This window comes from Oncorhynchus nerka, linkage group LG13 (genome assembly GCF_034236695.1).
Source record: "Oncorhynchus nerka isolate Pitt River linkage group LG13, Oner_Uvic_2.0, whole genome shotgun sequence".
Lineage (NCBI taxonomy): Eukaryota > Metazoa > Chordata > Actinopteri > Salmoniformes > Salmonidae > Oncorhynchus > Oncorhynchus nerka.
In genome coordinates, this window is record NC_088408.1 from 75,369,893 (window position 1) to 75,390,373 (window position 20,481).

Genomic DNA, 20,481 nt, shown 5'->3' on the forward strand with positions numbered 1-20,481 from the left:
TATTCACCCTGCACACCCTAATTGACAACCAAACAAACCAAAACAAAGGCAAAGTCTTCTCATGCTTTGTTGATTTCAAAAAAGCCTTCGACTCAATTTGGCATGAGGGTCTGCTATACAAACTGATGGAAAGTGGTGTTGGGGGTAAAACATACGACATTATAAAATCCATGTACACAAACAACAAGTGTGCAGTTAAAATTGGCAAAAAACACACACATTTCTTCACACAGGGTCGTGGGGTTAGACAGGGATGCAGCTTAAGCCCCACCCTCTATCAACGAATTGGCGCGGGCACTAGAAAAGTCTGCAGCACCCGGCCTCCCCCTGCTAGAATCCGAAGTCAAATGTCTGCTGTTTGCTGATGATCTGGTGCTTCTGTCACCAACCAAGGAGGGCCTACAGCAGCACCTAGATCTTATGCACAGATTCTGTCAGACCTGGGCCCTGACAGTAAATCTCAGTAAGACCAAAATAATGGTGTTCCAAAAAAGGTCCAGTCACCAGGACCACAAATACAAATTCCATCTAGACACTGTTGCCCCTAGAGCACACAAAAAACTATACATACCTTGGCCTAAACATCAGCGCCACAGGTAACTTCCACAAAGCTGTGAACGATCTGAGAGACAAGGCAAAAAGGGCATTCTATGCCATCAAAAGGAACATAAATTTCAACATACCAATTAGGATTTGGCTAAAAATACTTGAATCAGTCATAGAGCCCATTGCCCTTTATGGTTGTGAGGTCTGGGGTCCGCTCACCAACCAAGACTTCACAAAATGGGACAAACACCAAATTGAGACTCTGCACGCAGAATTCTGCAAAAATATCCTCCGTGTACAGCGTAGAACACCAAATAATGCATGCAGAGCAGAATTAGGCCGATACCCACTAAATATCAAAATCCAGAAAAGAGCCGTTAAATTCTATAACCACCTAAAAGGAAGCGATTCCCAAACCTTCCATAACAAAGCCATCACCTACAGAGAGATGAACCTGGAGAAGAGTCCCCTAAGCAAGCTGGTCCTGGGGCTCTGTTCACAAACACCAACACACGCTACAGAGCCCCAGGACAACAGCACGATTAGACCCAACCAAAACAAAAAGATAATTACTTGAGACATTGGAAAGAATTAACAAAAAAACAGAGCAAACTAGAATGCTATTTGGCCCTACACAGAGAGTACACAGTGGCAGAATACCTGACCACTGTGACTGACCCAAAATTAAGGAAAGCTTTGACTATGTACAGACTCAGTGAGCATAGCCTTGCTATTGAGAAAGGCCGCCGTAGGCAGACATGGCTCTCAAGAGAAGACAGGCTATGTGCTCACTGCCCACAAAATGAGGTGGAAACTGAGCTGCACTTCCTAACCTCCTGCCCAATGTATGACCATATTAGAGAGACATATTTCCCTCAGATTACACAGATCCACAAAGAATTCGAAAACAAATCCAATTTTGAAAAACTCCCATATCTACTGGGTGAAATTCCACAGTGTGCCATCACAGCAGCAAGATTTGTGACCTTTTGCCACGAGAAAAGGGCAACCAGTAAAGAACAAACACCATTGTAAATACAACCCATATTTATGCTTATTTATTTTATCTTGTGTCCTTTAACCATTTGTACATTGCTAAAACACTGTATATATATAATATGACATTTGTAATGTCTTTATTGTTTTGAAACTTCTGTATGTGTAATGTTCACTGTTAATGTTTGTTGTTTTTCACTTTATATATTCACTTTGTATGTTGTCTACCTCACTTGCTTAGGCAATGTTAACACATGTTTCCCATGCCAATAAAGCCCTTGAATTGAATTGAATTGAATTGAGATAGAGAGAGAGAGAGAGAGAGAGAGAGAGAGAGAGAGAGAAAGAAAGTGTGAGAGAGGTAGAATCTGAACAGAGCTTGTGTGTGTGTTTACCTCACTGCCCTACAGGCACATTTCTGTTCTCAGTTCTACACACACACACACACACACACACACACACACACACACACACACACACACACTGAGCACTCATCCCCAGGCTGTGTTGACTTAGTGGAATTCCTCTGCTGGTTTATTTAACATTCTGTGGTTCAGCAAGTGGCTGTCCAAAAGAAGCCAGATATGCACTGACTGTGTGTCTGTCTGTCTGTCTGTGTGTGTGTGTGTGTGTGTGTGTGTGTGTGTGTGTGTGTGTGTGTGTGTGTGTGAGAGAGTTTATGTTTGTTAACATCCCAGCCGTGAGAACCTTTAATTCCAGTTTGAGTCAGGCCATGCCTTTCGGTAGCCTACAGTATTTAGTTTGCCTTCCTCTAGCTGTTGGCTGAAGTGAGAATGTTTATGTAAGATCTACCTGATGTGGTGTTGACTAGGTGTGTGTGTGTGTGTGTCTGAGAGTGTGCACTACTTTGCATCATACATGCTTGTCTGTGTTTATGAGTGCTCAGCACGTGTCTCTGCCTTAGAGTGTCTGTGAGTCTGTGAGTTCCCGCATGCTGGCTGTGTGACATATGTGATGGTAAGCAGCTTGTGTGTGTGTGTGTGTGTGTGTGTGTGTGTGTTTGTGTTCGTGCGTTTGTGTGTGATGGATAGCTTCCACATGTAACTTATAGAGCTTAAAAAACATAATGGACTGATATTTTCCTCCAGCTGCAGTATCTTATTTGTATCCTAGATGGCGCCGTGACACACTGTACAACACTACCATGGGACTTGAGTCTTTGTTTTGGCTCATTGTCATCTCTCAGGTGCTATTTAGCATTTATACAATGTGGGCTGGTTTTCATCAATCTGGTGTTCAGAGAGGGGAGCCATAGACATGAAGGGCTGCTTGATTAGAGGGATAACAGAGAGACATCCTGGAGCATCAGGAGGCCAACATTATAGAATAGACTGCTCATAGAAATATATAGTTCATAAAAAACAAGGTCCCTTCAGCACTATAAACTACATATCTGTCTGTAACATTCCGAACGCTTCACCATATGAAACACCCCTGGGTAGATTCTCATTTAGGAACCATGTCCGAGGCTATTTGTAAACAAGGAATTATTAGGAAGTCCCTCCCTCCTTCCCTCCCTCTGGACCCGGGCCAAGGCAGGCACATGACAGCACTTTGAGAGTTGAACTTCTAGATCTAATATTCTGATTTTGATTGGATAATCCTGTCATACTGTAATTTAATTCAACATGTTCAGGAGGAATCTCCACCATCTTGATATTCACTACAAATCTCCCCAAATCTATATTTTATGTGGTTGATTATGCGTGTGTGGTTGGTTGGTGTGGTGTGGTGTGAGTAGATAATCAGGTTTGTGTGTGTGTTATGGTCCTTAGGGTCTTGTGGTCTGATAAAGCTGACTGAATGACAGATCGCTGGTCCTGTTATTAGTATTAGCCTATACACTGACTATACCAAACATTAGGAACACCTTCCTAATATTGAATTGGTGGCCATATTGCTTCTATTCTCCAAACAAATATTGATTTGTAGACAGAAATGGATGGTAAAAGTAATGGATTGCCTAGAGACTGCTTTTCCAAGTGCTCAAGGTGCTTTACCTTGTGAAGAGAGTACTTGTGTCATTCACTGCAGAAGTCTTCAGAATGGTGTGTGTCAATGGTTGTCTTCTAGCGGTTCTCTCTGGCTGTAGAATACAGTTGTGTTTGTGTGCGTGTGTGTGTGCTTGTTTGTGTGTGTGTTAGGGGGGCTGGTAACTTGTGTTAATCCTTCTATAACCTGTCTCCTCTTCATATACACTTATTGAAGTGGATTTAACAAGTGACATCAATAAGAGATCATAGCTTTCACCTGGATTCACCTGGTCAGTCTGTCATGGAAAGAGCAGGTGTTCTTAATGTTTTGTGTACTGTGTATTATGAAGGCCTACTAGTTCAGAGTCTGATGTGCTGTGTCTGACCAACTGTCTCACTATCTCTCTCAGATCAATCTTCTTGACCCTAACCAGTCAAGCTTCCAGACAGACGGGTCACTCAACCGAGACTGCTCTTATTTGTGTTGTGTCACAGGGGGCTCGCCGTACTGCCAAAGCTGACTCTCTCTCCTCTGTTCTCATCCTCCTAGATCTATCTACTGCCTTCGACACCATGAACTATCAGATCCTCCTCTCCACCCTCTCAGGGCTGGGTGTCTCAGGCTCTGCACCCTCTTGGATTACATCCTACCTAGCAGGTCACTCCTACCAGGTGACGTGGAGAGGATCTGTATCTGCACCACGTACTCTCACTACTGGTGTCCCCCAGGGCTCAGTTCTAGGCCCTCTTCTCTTCTCTCTATACTCCAAGTCACTCAGCTCTGTCATATCCTCACATGGACTCTACTATCATTTCTATGCGGATGACACTCAACTACTTTCCTTCTTCCTCCCTTCTGACACCCAGGTGGCGACACACATCTCTGTGTGCCTGTCATATATCTCAGCTTGGATGTCGGCCCACCACCTCATCCTCGACAAGACGGTTCTGCTCTTCCACCTGGGGAAGGCCTGCCCGCTCAAAGACCTCTCCATCACGGCTGACAACTCCACGGAGTCCCCCTCCCAAAGTGTAAAGAACCTTGGTGTGAGCTGCGTGACCCTGGACTACACCCTGTCGTTCTCTGCCAACATCAAAGCAGTGAGCCGCTCCTGCAGGTTCATGCTCTACAACATCCATAGAGTACGACCCTACCTCACACAGGAAGTGGTGCAGGTCCTAATCCAGGAACTTGTCCTCTCCTGTCTTGACCACTGCAACTCGCTGTTGGCTGGGCTCCCCACGTGTGCCATCAAACCCCTGCAAATTGTCCAGAACGCTGCAACCCGCCTGGTTTTCAACCTTCCCAAATTCTCCAATGTCAACCCACTGCTCCGCACATGCCACAAGCTCACATCCACTACAAGACCATGGTACTTGCCTATGGAGCAGCAAGAAGAACTGCCCCCCCCTCATGTAAGTTCTGTCTTTGAGCTGTTGTCTGTTAATGTGCTGTATCATGTCATCAAAGCAGTGAGCCGCTCCTGCAGGTTCATGTTTTGTGTGGACTCCAGGAAGAGTAGCTGCTGCTTTTGCAACAGCTAATGGGGATCCTAATAAAATAACAAAATACCTTCAAGCTATGCTCAAACCCTGCACCCCGGCCCGAGCACTCCGTCCTGCCACCTCTGGTCTTTTGGCCCTCCCACCCCTACAGGAGGGCAGCTCCCACGCATCCCAGTCCAAGCTTTTTTGATTTGATTTATTAGCATCCCCATTAGTCGACGCCAACGACGACAGCTAGTCTTACTGGGGTCCAACATATAACCAAAAATACATTACAAACAAAATACTTTACATACATTTAAAAAACATGAACATGTAGTGTGTGTGTGCATCTATCAGTTCCACATACATGTCAGTACATACACACAACAAGTATGTCACATGGGGAGAGGCGTTGTGCCGTGAGGTGTTGCTTTATTTGTTTTTTGAAACCAGGTTTGTGGTTCACTTGTGCTGTATAAGATGGAAGGGAGTTTCATGCACTCATGGCTCTGTATAACAATGTATGTTTCCTTGAATTTGTTCTGGACCTGGGGACTGTGAAAATATCCCTGGTAGCATGTCTGGTGGGGTAAGTGTGTGTGTCAGTGCTGTGTGTAAGTTGACTATGCAAACAATTTGGAATTTCCAACACATTGTTTCTTATAAAAACAAGAAGTGATGCAGTCAGTCTCTCTTCAGCTCTTAGCCAAGAGAGACTGGCAGGCATAGTATTAATATTAGCCCTCTGATTACAATGAAAAGCAAGACGTGCTGCTCTGTGCCAGCTGCTGCTCTTCTCTGTCCTGGCACCCCAATGGTGGAACCAGCTTCCCTCTGAATCTAGGACAGCAGAGTCCCGGCCCATCTTCCTGAAAACATCTGAAACCCTACCTCTTCAAAGACTTTAAAATAACACCCCTTACCAGACTTTGCTGATAGCTACTTTATTGGGGAAAAAGTGTACTTACAATAACTGTGATCTATCTTAAGATGAAGGGACTAATTGTATGTTGCTGTGGATAAGAGTGTCTGCTAAATGACTAAAATGTACAGTCAGGTTGCCTAGGGTTGCCTAAGTTTCTGTTCTGTCTCCCAGAAGCGAGTCAACCAAAGAGAATATACGAAAAGTCCAGAAACTGCTTCTACGATACAAATATACAATCACGCTTGTAGGTGATGTCATGTCGACGTTGTCTAGCTAAGCTTATGCTCAGCAACACGTCATCGCCCTAATGGTTGTTGTGTCATGCTGAACTGACACAATATTAAGTTGTTTTGGACAAAAATATAAAAGGTTTGACTCAAATCTAGGTCGTGCCTTTTAGATTTTGAAAAAATGAACAACTAAGGAATCAATTTTCAACTCTCCCATTGACTTCCCAAACCCCTACCTGGTCTGTCGAGTCTACTGCACACATATTGACCACTTGGAAGCCTGTGAGTCTACTGTGAAGCCAACAGCAGGAAGTGAGGAGTTTGATGTTAAACACCCAATGACAGACAGGGATAAAGCCCAGAGCGGCCTTGAATCTATCCAGTCACAGACAGGCAGAGCTGGGAGCGGACAGAGAGAGTCCGTCTGTGTGTTGAATTATCCGGAACGCTGTGGAACGTTCTTTCCCACAGTCAGTCAGACACACACACACACACACACACACACACACACACACACACACACACACACACACACACACACACACACACACACACACACACACACAGCAAGCACTGTTTCCCCAGGCCAGATGTGTGAGAGGGAATTCGCCACGCTCTGAACAGCTCTCTCCCCCGTCTTTTCCTCTCTCTCTTGCTCTCTTTCTCTCTCACTTCTCCCCAATCTCTCTCCGTCTCTCCCTCTTATTATGTTTGCTAAGTCCTGCACACTTTAAACACTCCCCCCCCCAATCCCCCTTCCCCAAAACAATATATTGAACCCCTTCTGTATTGTACAGTGCATTCAGAAAGTATACAGACCCCTTGACTTTTTCCACATTTTGTTACGTTACAACCTTATTAAAATGTATTTATAAAAATCCTCACCAGTCTACCCACATTACCCCATAATGACGAAGCAAAAACAGGTTTTTAGAAATGTTTGCAAAACCCCCCGGAAATATCACATTTACATAAGTATTCAGACCCTTTACTCAGTACTTTGTTGAAGTACCTTTCGGCAGCAATTACAGCCTCGAGTCTTCTTGGGTATGACGCTACAAGCTTGGCACACCTATATTTGGGGTGTTTCTCCCATTCTTCTCTGCATATTCTCTCAAGCTCTGCCAGGTTGGATGGGGAGCGTCGCTGCACAGCTATTTTCAGGTTTCTCCAGAGATGTTCGATTTGGTTCAAGTCCGTGCTCTGGCTGGGCCACTCAAGGACATTCAGAGACTTGTCCCGAAGACACTCCTGCGTTGTCTTGGCTGTGTGCTTAGGGTCGTTGTCCTGTTGGAAGGGGAACCTTCTCCCCAGTCCTGAGTGCTCTGGAGCAGGTTTTCATCAAGGATCTTTCTGTACTTTTCTCCATTCATCTTTCCCTCGATCCTGACTAGTCTCCCAGTCCCTGACACTGAAAAACATCTCCACAGCATGATGCTGCCACCACCATGCTTCACCGTAGGGTTGGTGCCAGGTTGCCTCCAGGTTTCCTGGCACCATCCCTAAGAGCTTTAGTGGCATGGGAAACATATGTTAACATTGCCCAAGCAAGTGAAATAGATAATAAACAAAAGTGAAATAAACAAAAAAAAGTACAATAAACATTACACTTACAAAAGTTCCAAAATAATAAAGAAGTTTCAAATGTCATATAATGAATACATACAGTGTTGCAATGATGTGCAAATAACTAAAGTTCAAAAGGAACAATACATAAACACAAATCTAGGTTGTATTTACAATGGTGGTTGTTCTTCACTAGTTGCCCCTTTCTTGATGCATGTAGGTTACTACCTCTGTCTCTCTCTCTCTCTCTCTCTCTCTCTCTCTCTCTCTGGTAGAATATGTTACTTACCCCTCTCTCTCTCTCTTTCTGGTAGAATATGTTACTACCTCTGTCTCTCTCTCTCTGGTAGAATATGTTACTACACCTCTCTCTCTCTCTCTGGTAGAATATGTTACTACACCTCTCTCTCAATTCAATTCAATTCAAGGGCTTTATTGGCATGGGGAACATGTGTTAACATTGCCAAAGCAAGTGAGGTAGACAACATACAAAGTGAATATATAAAGTGAAAAACAACAAAAATTAACAGTAAACATTACACATACACATAAAGTTTCAAAACAGTAAAGACATTACAAATGTCATATTATATATATATATACAATGTACAAATAGTTAAAGGACACAAGATAAAATAAATAAGCATAAATATGGGTTGTACTTAGAATGGTGTTTGTTCTTCACTGGTTGCCCTTTTCTCGTGGCAACAGGTCACAAATCTTGCTGCTGTGGTGGCACAAATTGGATTTGTTTTCAAATTCTTTGTGGATCTGTGTAATCTGAGGAAAATATGTCTCTCTAATATGGTCATACATTGGGCAGGAGGTTAGGAAGTGCAGCTCAGTTTCCACCTCATTTTGTGGGCAGTGAGCATATAGCCTGTCTTCTCTTGAGAGCCAGGTCTGTCTACGGCGGCCTTTCTCAATAGCAAGGCTATGCTCACTAAGTCTGTACATAGTCAAAGCTTTCCTTAAGTTTGGGTCAGTCACAGTGGTCAGGTATTCTGCCGCTGTGTACTCTCTGTTTAGGGCCAAATAGCATTCTAGTTTGCTCTGTTTTTTTGTTAATTCTTTCCAATGTGTCAAGTAATTATCTTTTTGTTTTCTCATGATTTGTTTGGGTCTAATTGTGCTGCTGTCCTGGGGCTCTGTAGGGTGTGTTTGTGAACAGAGCCCCAGGACCAGCTTGCTTAGGGGACTCTTCTCCAGGTTCATCTCTCTGTAGGTGATGGCTTTGTTATGGAAGGTTTGGGAATCGCTTCCTTTTAGGTGGTTGTAGAATTTAACAGCTCTTTTCTGGATTTTGATAATTAGTGGGTATCGGCCTAATTCTGCTCTGCATGCATTATTTGGTGTTCTACGTTGTACACGGAGGATATTTTTGCAGAATTCTGTGTGCAGAGTCTCAATATGGTGTTTGTCCCATTTTGTGAAGTCTTGTTTGGTGAGCGGACCCCAGACCTCACAACCATAAAGGGCAATGGTCTCTATGACTGATTCAAGTATTTTTAGCCAAATCCTAATTGGTATGTTGAAATTTATGTTCCTTTTGATGGCATAGAATGCCCTTCTTGCCTTGTCTCTCTCTCTCTCGCTCTCTCTCTCTGGTAGAATATGTTACTACCTCTCTCTCTCTGGTAGAATAGGTTACATTCTCTCTCTCTCTCTCTCTGGTAGAATAGGTTACTGTCTCTCTCTCTCTCTCTCTCTCTCTCTCTCTCTCTCTCTCTCTCTCTCTCTCTCTCTCTCTCTCTCTGGTAGAATAGGTTACTGTCTATCTCTTTCTCTGGTAGAATAGGTTACTGCGGGTCTAATCTGACTGGAGCTGGAGCAGAGCGGGTCCAATCTGACTGGAGCTGGAGCAGAGCGGGTCCCATCTGACTGGAGCTGGAGCAGAGCGGGTCCCATCTGACTGGAGCTGGAGCAGAGCGGGTCCCATCTGACTGGAGCAGAGCGGGTCTAATCTGACTGGAGCAGAGCGGGTCCAATCTGACTGGAGCTGGAGCAGAGCGGGTCTAATCTGACTGGAGCAAAGCGGATCTAATCTGACTGGAGCTGGAGCAGAGCGGGTCCAATCTGACTGGAGCAGAGCGGGTCTAATCTGACTGGAGCAGAGCGGGTCTAATCTGACTGGAGCTGGAGCAGAGCGGGTCCAATCTGACTGGAGCTGGAGCAGAGCGGGTCCAATCTGACTGGAGCAGAGTGGGTCCAATCTGACTGGAGCTGGAGCAGAGCGGGTCCAATCTGACTGGAGCAGAGCGGGTCTAATCTGACTGGAGCTGGAGAAGAGCGGGTCCAATCTGACTGGAGCTGGAGCAGAGCGGGTCCAATCTGACTGGAGCTGGATCAGAGCGGGTGCAATCTGACTGGAGCTGGAGCAGAGCGGGTCTAATCTGACTGGAGCTGGAGCAGAGCGGGTCCAATCTGACTGGAGCTGGAGCAGAGTGGGTCCAATCTGACTGGAGCAGAGCGGGTCTAATCTGACTGGAGCAGAGCGGGTCTAATCTGACTGGAGCAGAGCCGGTCCAATCTGACTGGAGCTGGAGCAGAGCCGGTCCAATCTGACTGGAGCTGGAGCAGAGTGGGTCTAATCTGACTGGAGCTGGAGCAGAGCGGGTCCAATCTGACTGGAGCTGGAGCAGAGCGGGTCCAATCTGACTGGAGCAGAGCGGGTCTAATCTGACTGGAGCAGAGCGGGTCCAATGACTGAGCTGGAGCAGAGCGGGTCCAATCTGACTGGAGCTGGAGCAGAGCGGGTCCAATCTGACTGGAGCTGGAGCAGAGCGGATCCCATCTGACTGGAGCTGGAGCAGAGCGGGTCCAATCTGACTGGAGCTGGAGCAGAGCGGGTCCAATCTGACTGGAGCAGAGCGGGTCTAATCTGACTGGAGCAGAGCGGGTCTAATCTGACTGGAGCAGAGCGGGTCCAATCTGACTGGAGCTGGAGCAGAGCGGGTGCAATCTGACTGGAGCTGGAGCAGAGCGGGTCTAATCTGACTAGAGCAGAGCGGGTCTAATCTGACTGGAGCTGGAGCAGAGCGGGTGCAATCTGACTGGAGCTGGAGCAGAGCGGGACTAATCTGACTGGAGCAGAGCGGGTCTAATCTGACTGGAGCAGAGCCGGTCCAATCTGACTGGAGCTGGAGCAGAGCCGGTCCAATCTGACTGGAGCTGGAGCAGAGCCGGTCCAATCTGACTGGAGCTGGAGCAGAGCGGGTCTAATCTGACTGGAGCATAGCGGGTCTAATCTGACTGGAGCTGGAGCAGAGCGGGTGCAATCTGACTGGAGCTGGAGCAGAGCGGGTCCAATCTGACTGGAGCTGGAGCAGAGCGGGTCCAATCTGACTGGAGCTGGAGCAGAGCGGGTCCAATCTGACTGGAGCAGAGCGGGTCTAATCTGACTGGAGCTGGAGCAGAGCGGGTCCAATATGACTGGAGCTGGAGCAGAGCGGGTCCAATCTGACTGGAGCTGGAGCAGAGCGGGTCCAATCTGACTGGAGCTGGAGCAGAGCGGATCCCATCTGACTGGAGCTGGAGCAGAGCGGGTCCAATCTGACTGGAGCTGGAGCAGAGCGGGTCCAATCTGACTGGAGCAGAGCGGGTCTAATCTGACTGGAGCAGAGCGGGTCTAATCTGACTGGAGCTGGAGCAGAGTGGGTGCAATCTGACTGGAGCTGGAGCAGAGCTGGTCCCATCTGACTGGAGCTGGAGCAGAGCGGGTCCAATCTGACTGGAGCTCGAGCAGAGCGGGTCCAATCTGACTGGAGCTGGAGCAGAGCGGGTCTAATCTGACTGGAGCAGAGCGGGTCCAATCTGACTGGAGCTGGAGCAGAGCGGGTGCAATCTGACTGGAGCTGGAGCAGAGCAGGTCTAATCTGACTAGAGCAGAGCGGGTCTAATCTGACTGGAGCTGGAGCAGAGCGGGTGCAATCAAATCAAATCAAATTTTATTTGTCACATACACATGGTTAGCAGATGTTAGTGCGAGTGTAGCGAAATGCTTGTGCTTCTAGTTCCGACAATGCAGTAATAACCAACAAGTAATCTAGCTAGCAATTTCAAAACTGACTAGCCGGGTTATAGACACAAGTGTGGGATAAAGAATATGTACATAAAGATACATGAATGAGTGATGGTACAGAGCGGCATGACTGGAGCTGGAGCAGATACAGTAGATGGTATTGAGAGCAGCGGGTATATACAGATGAGATGAGTATGTAAACAAAGTGGCATAGTTAAAGTGGCTAGTGATACATGTATTACATAAGCAGATGCAGTAGATGATATAGAGTACAGTATATACCTATACATATGAGATGAATAATGTAGGGTATGTAAACATTATATTAGGTAGCATTGTTTAAAGTGGCTAGCTGATATATTTGAGCTGGATAATTTCCCATCAATTCCCATTATTAAAGTGGCTGGAGTTGAGTCAGTGTGTTGGCAGCAGCCACTCAATGTTAGTGGTGGCTGTTTAACAGTCTGATGGCCTTGAGATAGAAGCTGTTTTTCAGTCTCTCGGTCCCAGCTTTGATGCACCTGTACTGACCTCGCCTTCTGGATGAGCAGAGCGGGAGCTGGAAGCAGAGCAGTGGCTCTGGGTGGTTGTTGTCCTTGATGATCTTTAGCTGGCCGGGTCTCCTCTGACATCGGAGTGGAGTAGGTGTCCTGGAGGGCAGGTAGTTTGCCCCAATCTGACTGGAGCTGGAGCAGACCTCTGACTACCCTCTGGAGAGCCGGGTCCAATCTGACTGGAGTTGTGGGCTGACTGGAGCTGGAGGAGCAGTTGCCGTACCAGGCGGTGATCTGACAGCTGGAGCAGAAGATGCTGGATTGTGCATCTGTGGAGCAGAGTTTCTGAGTGCTTTTGCGGGTGACAAGCCAAATTTCTTCAGCTGGAGCAGTTTGAAGGGCTGCTGCTAGCAATGCAGTTCTTCACGATGCTGTCTGTGTGGGTGGACCAATTCAATTAGTCTGTGATGTGTACGCCGAGCAACTTAAAACTTACTACTTACTACAATCTGACTGGAGCTGGAGCAGAGCGGGACTAATCTGACTGGAGCAGAGCGGGTCCAATCTGACTGGAGCTGGAGCAGAGCGGGTCCAATCTGACTGGAGCAGAGCGGGTCTAATCTGACTGGAGCAGAGCGGGTCTAATCTGACTGGAGCAGAGCGGGTCTAATATGACTGGAGCTGGAGCAGAGCGGGTCCAATCTGACTGGAGCAGAGCGGGTCCAATCTGACTGGAGCTGGAGCAGAGCGGGTCCAATCTGACTGGAGCAGAGCGGGTCTAATCTGACTGGAGCAGAGCGGGTCTAATATGACTGGAGCTGGAGCAGAGCGGGTCCAATCTGACTGGAGCAGAGCGGGTCTAATCTGACTAGAGCTGGAGCAGAGCGGGTCCAATCTGACTGGAGCAGAGCGGGTCTAATCTGACTGGAGCAGAGCGGGTCTAATCTGACTGGAGCTGGAGCAGAGCGGGTCTAATCTGACTGGAGCTGGAGCAGAGCTGGTCCAATCTGACTGGAGCTGGAGCAGAGCGGGTCCAATCTGACTGGAGCTGGAGCAGAGCGGGTCCAATCTGACTGGAGCAGAGCGGGTCCAATCTGACTGGAGCTGGAGCAAGGCGGGTCCAATCTGACTGGAGCTGGAGCAGAGCGGGTCCAATCTGACTGGAGCTGGAGCAGAGCGGCTCTAATCTGACTGGAGCTGGAGCAGAGCGGGTCTAATCTGACTGGAGCTGGAGCAGAGCGGGTCTAATCTGACTGGAGCAGAGCGGGTCCAATCTGACTGGAGCTGGAGCAGAGCGGTTCCAATCTGACTGGAGCTGGAGCAGAGCGAGTCCAATCTGACTGGAGCTGGAGCAGAGCGGGTCTAATCTGACTGGAGCTGGAGCAGAGCGGGTCCAATCTGACTGGAGCTGGAGCAGAGCGAGTCCAATCTGACTGGACCTGGAGCAGAGCGGGTCTAATCTGACTGGAGCTGGAGCAGAGCGGGTCTAATCTGACTGGAGCTGGAGCAGAGCGGGTCTAATCTGACTGGAGTTGGAGCAGAGCGGGTCCAATCTGACTGGAGCTGGAGCAGAGCGAGTCCAATCTGACTGGAGCTGGAGCAGAGCGGGTCTAATCTGACTGGAGCTGGAGCAGAGCGGGTCTAATCTGACTGGAGTTGGAGCAGAGCGGGTCCAATCTGACTGGAGCTGGAGCAGAGCGAGTCCAATCTGACTGGAGCTGGAGCAGAGCGGGTCTAATCTGACTGGAGCTGGAGCAGAGCAGGTCTAATCTGACTGGAGCGCGGAGCGAGATTCCCAAAGGCTGGAGCGTCGGCCATCTCGCACTCTCCAATTTTGCTCCAGTATCGCTCACTTCACGAGCTCAGTGCTACTTGTGTTCTGCTATAGCACCTTACTGTAGCTACTGTCATGGAATTCCCTAAATATTGTCATAAAGAAACTGATAAAACACACAAGGTGCTAAATCAAGGTGACTAACGAATATGAGGACCAAGAGCAAGAGAGGGAGTGTGGTGATGTATTGTCATACAATCATTGTGGAATCTGAAAAGACACATATCCCAAAAGCATGATGGTGTACTTACTACGAGCACAAGCTAAAAGAAAGAAATGAGGTGGGTAGATCGCTAAGTGTGTCATTGTAGCAAAGTATTTATAAACAAAAAATCTGATCTCTTAAACGTTTTGTTCATTTTTGTTCTATTATCTATACAATAGGCCATAATTGATTTTGGCACAATAGACCTGGCATATTCCCACGTTCAAGGATTTTTATGTTTTGATTGGGTTAAAAACCTTTAGGCTGACCTACAGAAAAATAAAAAACAACTCTGTATCTCTGCCCAGCCTGGCAAGAGTGGTCAAAAGGGTGTTTAGCCTCCCCAGTGGCTCTGCAGGTGTGGAGAGGATATTCTCTGCTGCTGACCGGCTCTCCAGACTCCATCGCATGAGCCTGAAGCCACAGACTGGCTAAAATCCTGTTTTAAAGATGAATTCTAGAAATGAATTCAAAGGCACTATTAAGTTTTTTTTTTTTCATTTAATTTGTATTTAATTCTAAGTAAGTCACAGCCTATATGCGCAATGTATAGACTATAATGATTTAATACCACAAAATGTTGTTGACGTAAATGCTGAATACTTTATATCTCTACCAGCCTATTGTGTCGCACTCGCAAATGCTTCACAATGTATTTATTTTGTAGGCTAGAGCCTTGAAATAATTGAGATAATACGGCCTAAATAATGAACTGTTCCATCATAGGCTCCCTGTCTGGCTCCTGACCTATTTACAGTGATATGCTGTTTAATATGACATGTAGCCTATTTGAAATTATGTGCTTTTCTTACGTTCAGTTTTTCATGTTTATTCAAATACTTTTCATTCAAATCCATATGGTTTGGTTTCAATACTTCAAACCAAATGGTAGTTCCAGGTAGTCAGAGAAATAAGATGGGTGTTGGTTAAATTGTGATTTTAATGAATGGAGCAAATTTGGAGCGGCAGTTTTTTTTCCTGAGAGAGCAGAGTGGTTTTTAGCAGAGTGGTTTTTAGCAGAGTGGTTTTTAGCAGAGCGGTTTTTAGCAGAGCGGTTTTTAGCAGAGCGGTTTTTAGCAGAGCGGTTTTTAGCAGAGCGGTTTTTAGCAGTGGTTTTTAGCAGAGTGGTTTTTAGCAGAGCGGTTTTTAGCAGTGGTTTTTAGCAGAGTGGTTTTTAGCAGAGTGGTTTTTAGCAGAGTGGTTTTTAGCAGAGCGGTTTTTAGCAGAGCGGTTTTTAGCAGAGCGGTTTTTAGCAGAGTGGTTTTTAGCAGTGGTTTTTAGCAGAGCGGTTTTTAGCAGAGCGGTTTTTAGCAGAGCGGTTTTTAGCAGAGTGGTTTTTAGCAGTGGTTTTTAGCAGAGCGGTTTTTAGCAGAGCGGTTTTTAGCAGTGGTTTTTAGCAGAGCGGTTTTTAGCAGAGCGGTTTTTAGCAGAGTGGTTTTTAGCAGAGTGGTTTTTAGCAGTGGTTTTACAGAGCGTGTTTTTAGCACCTTACGGTTTTAGCAGTAAATATTTCATAAAGAAACTGATAAAACACACAAGGTGCTAAATCAAGGTGTTTTTAACGAATATGAGGACCAAGAGCAAGAGAGGGTTTTTGGTGATGTATTGTCCACAACTTTAATCATTGTGGAATTGAAAAGACACATATCCCAAAAGCATGATGGTGGTTTACGAGCACAAGCTAAAAGAAAGAAAGAAATGAGGTGGGTAGTAAGTGTGTTTTATAAACAAAAGCTGATCTCTTAAACGTTTTGTTCATTTTTGCAATAGGCCATAATTGGCACAATAGACCTGGCATATTCCCACGTTTGGCAAGAGTGGTCAAAAGGGTGTTTAGCCTCCCCAGTGGCTCTGCAGGTGTGGAGAGGATATTCTCTGCTGCTGACCGGCTCTCCAGACTCCATCGCATGAGCCTGAAGCCACAGACTGGCTAAAATCCTGTTTTAAAGATGAATTCTAGAAATGAATTCTAGAAATGAATTCAAAGGCAAGCCTTGAAATACTATGAGATATCAAGTTTTTTTTCAGTGGTTTTTAGAGCGGTTTTTAAGTGGTTTTTAGCTAAGTGGTTTTAGCTAGAGCGGTTTTTAGCAGTGGTTTTGGTTTTTAGCAAAGTGGTTTTAGCAAAGCGGTTTTAGCAGTGGGCAGAGCGGTTTTTAGCAGTAGTGGTTTTTAGCAGAGTGGTTTTTAGCAGAGCGGTTTTAGCAGAGTGGTTTTTAGCAGTGGTTTTAGCAGTGGTTTAATATGACAGAGCGGTTTTAAAGAGCGGTTTTTAGCATTAGTGGTTTTTTTAGTTTTTTTTAGCAGTGGTTTTTAGCAGCGGTTTTTCAAATACTTTTTTAGCATATGGTTTGGTTTTTTAGCAAATGGTTTTAGCAGTGGTTTTTAGCTGAATAAGCGGTTTTAGCAGTGGTTTTAGCAGAATGGGTTTTGGAGTGGTTTTTTTTAGCAGAGTGGTTTTTAGCAGAGTGGTTTTTAGCAGAGCGGTTTTTAGCAGAGTGGTTTTTAGCAGTGGTTTTTAGCAGAGTGGTTTTTAGCAGAGCGGTTTTAGCAGTGGTTTTTAGCAGCAGAGCGGTTTTTAGCAGTGGTTTTTAGCAGTGTTTTTTTAGCAGAGCGGTTTTGGTTTTTAGCAGTGGTTTTTAGCAGAGTGGTTTTAGCAGTGGTTTTTTAGCAGAGCGGTTTTAGTTTTTAGCAGAGTGGTTTTTAGTGGCAGCAGAGCGGAGTGGTTTTTAGCAGAGCGGTTTTTAGCAGTGGTTTTTAGCAGAGCGGTTTTTAGCAGAGTGGTTTTTAGCAGAGTGGTTTTTAGCAGAGCGGTTTTTAGCAGTGGTTTTTAGCAGAGTGGTTTTTAGCAGAGTGGTTTTTAGCAGTGGTTTTTAGCAGAGCGGTTTTTAGCAGAGTGGTTTTTAGCAGAGCGGTTTTTAGCAGTGGTTTTTAGCAGAGTGGTTTTTAGCAGAGTGGTTTTTAGCAGTGGTTTTTAGCAGAGCGGTTTTTAGCAGTGGTTTTTAGCAGTGGTTTTTAGCAGTGCGGTTTTTAGCAGTGGTTTTTAGCAGTGGTTTTTAGCAGTGGTTTTTAGCAGAGTGGTTTTTAGCAGAGTGGTTTTTAGCAGTGGTTTTTAGCAGAGTGGTTTTTAGCAGTGGTTTTTAGCAGTGGTTTTTAGCAGTGGTTTTTAGCAGAGTGGTTTTTAGCAGTGGTTTTTAGCAGAGTGGTTTTTAGCAGAGCGGTTTTTAGCAGTGGTTTTTAGCAGAGCGGTTTTTAGCAGAGCGGTTTTTAGCAGTGGTTTTTAGCAGAGCGGTTTTAGCAGAGCGGTTTTAGCAGTTTTTAGCAGAGTGGTTTTTAGCAGTTTTAGCAGGGTTTTAGCAGAGCGGTTTTTAGCAGTGGTTTTAGCAGAGCGGTTTTTAGCAGAGTGGTTTTTAGCAGTGGTTTTAGCAGAGCGGTTTTTTAGCAGAGCGGTTTTTAGCAGAGTGGTTTTTAGCAGTGGTTTTAGCAGTGGTTTTTAGCAGTGGTTTTTAGCAGAGTGGTTTTAGCAGAGCGGTTTTAGCAGAGTGGTTTTTTAGCAGAGCGGTTTTTAGTGGTTTTTAGCAGAGCGGTTTTAGCAGTGGTTTTTAGCAGCGGTTTTGCAGAGTGGTTTTTAGCAGAGTGGTTTTTAGCAGTGGTTTTAGAGTGGTTTTTAGCAGAGCGGTTTTTAGCAGTGGTTTTTAGCAGAGTGGTTTTTAGCAGAGCGGTTTTTGCCAGAGAGGTACTCAAGCTCAGTGCCATGAGCGATGAGCAGCATTTCCAACCGTTCAACTCCGCTCACATGCTCTGGTGTGTGTGCATGCATGTGTGTGCCGAGTGTGTGTGTGTGCGTGTGTGTGTCTGTATGTAATTTCTAAGTATCTACCAAGCGGTGGCAGACAGGACATAATTCCCAATGATTCCATTACTGAGTGTGACAGGCGAGGAGAGCGGGTTCTGAGCGATGGCACACACACATACAGTGAGTGACGTCGGTAATGGCGTGAGCGTGAAATTAAATGCCTGTCCTCCATTTGTCGTTGAAGACGGGACTTAACAACTGATTGGATGAAGTCAGAAAGACATGGAGGTAATCAGTTAGTCTGAATGAGGCCAACAGTTTGTATCTTGTAGCATGGAAGTGTTGTTCTAGTGTAAAAGGTCATTTGGTCTGAATGATCAGAACACACACACACACACACACACACACACACACACACACACACACACACACACACACACACACACACACACACACACACACACACACACACACACACACACACACACACACACACACACACACACACACACACACACACACACACACACACACACACACACACACACACACACACACACACACACACACACACACACACAACCAGCCAGGCCCATGCATCACAGTAATGGTAACGCTAGGGATGCTGGGTAATCGGGTTAGTTATGTCAGGAACGTAAATCAACTCCAATCATCCCTGCTCTCCCATTGGTCACTCACCCTCCCTAAACTGTGATGTGAACAAGTGACCCGTGTTCTCTCCGTGTCAGCTACAACAGCACATTCTGACCCCCAGATGCAATTGAAGGGTGAGGTTGTGGTAGGTAAAGATTCTATTCACAATAAGACCTTGTCATGTTTTACTGTCAATAAGGTGTGATGCCTGCTGCTTTCACGGATGTCTTTGTGTTCCAATAACATATCTATTACCCGATTCAATCAAACCCTGGATCCAGGTTTTCCAGGAGAAGTCAGCAATAAAAGTCTTCATGCTCAGACAGACAGATAGAAAATCAACTGTACATCATAAACTGTAGAGGAACAATGGCGTTTCCAACTGGAAGTCTAGGGGTCTGTTTAACTGAGGCTCTCGTCAATCTTATATGGACTTGAATTGTACATTTGATTACATGGTAGATAAGATGATGTTTGTGATATAAGAGGGTGCCTTCAATAGTATGTGTAATTGTAACCCTACTAGTGCAGATATGACTGTTTATCCTGCTTTGTGTGGCTCTGTCTTTCATCTATCTATAGTGTGTAGATGACAATAGATAGGGATGGGTGTGACACACACACACACACCCCGTATCACCTCACATTACGCCTGCCCTCTCTAGCCTCAGGGCAGGGCCTTCATCATACAAGAGAGCATTGATTGGGTTCTACACAGCATTAATACATGGTGTGTGTGTGTCTGTGTTTTGAGAGTGTGTCTGTCAGAGAAAGATTTGGTTAATCCACAGTCACAGAATAAATGAGTTATGTTTTTGAATTCATTTGGAAGTTAATTTGGTATTGAGATTGAGTGTCTATGTACTATTGTGTGTATGTGGTGTGTAGTGTACACAGTGTAAGTGTTGTGTGTAGTGTACACAGTGTATGTGTTGTGTGTAGTGTACACAGTGTATGTGTTGTGTCTAGTGTACACAGTGTATGTGTTGTGTCTAGTGTACACAGTGTATGTGGTATGTAGTGTACACAGTGTATGTGGTGTGTAGTGTACACAGTGTATGTGGTGTGTAGTGTACACAGTGTATGTGGTGCGTAGTGTACACAGTGTATGTGGTGCGTAGTGTACACAGTGTATGTGGTGTGTAGTGTACACAGTGTATGTGGTGTGTAGTGTACACAGTGTATGTGGTGTGTAGTGTACACAGTGTATGTGCTGTCTAGTGTACACAGTGTATGTGGTGTGTAGTGTACACAGTGTATGTGCTGTCTAGTGTACACAGTGTATGTGGTGTGTAGTGTACACAGTGTATGTGGTGCGTAGTGTACACAGTGTATGTGGTGCGTAGTGTACACAGTGTATGTGGTGCGTAGTGTACACAGTGTATGTGGTGCGTAGTGTACACAGTGTATGTGGTGTGTAGTGTACACAGTGTATGTGGTGTGTAGTGTACACAGTGTATGTGCTGTCTAGTGTACACAGTGTATGTGGTGTGTAGTGTACACAGTGTATGTGGTGCGTAGTGTACACAGTGTATGTGGTGTGTAGTGTACACAGTGTATGTGGTGTGTAGTGTACACAGTGTATGTGGTGTGTAGTGTACACAGTGTATGTGGTGTGTAGTGTACACAGTGTATGTGGTGTGTAGTGTACACAGTGTATGTGGTGTGTAGTGTTCACAGGGAGGGGGAAGGGGTAGCCTGGTTGACAGATTTGACTCCTTGTACTCTGTGT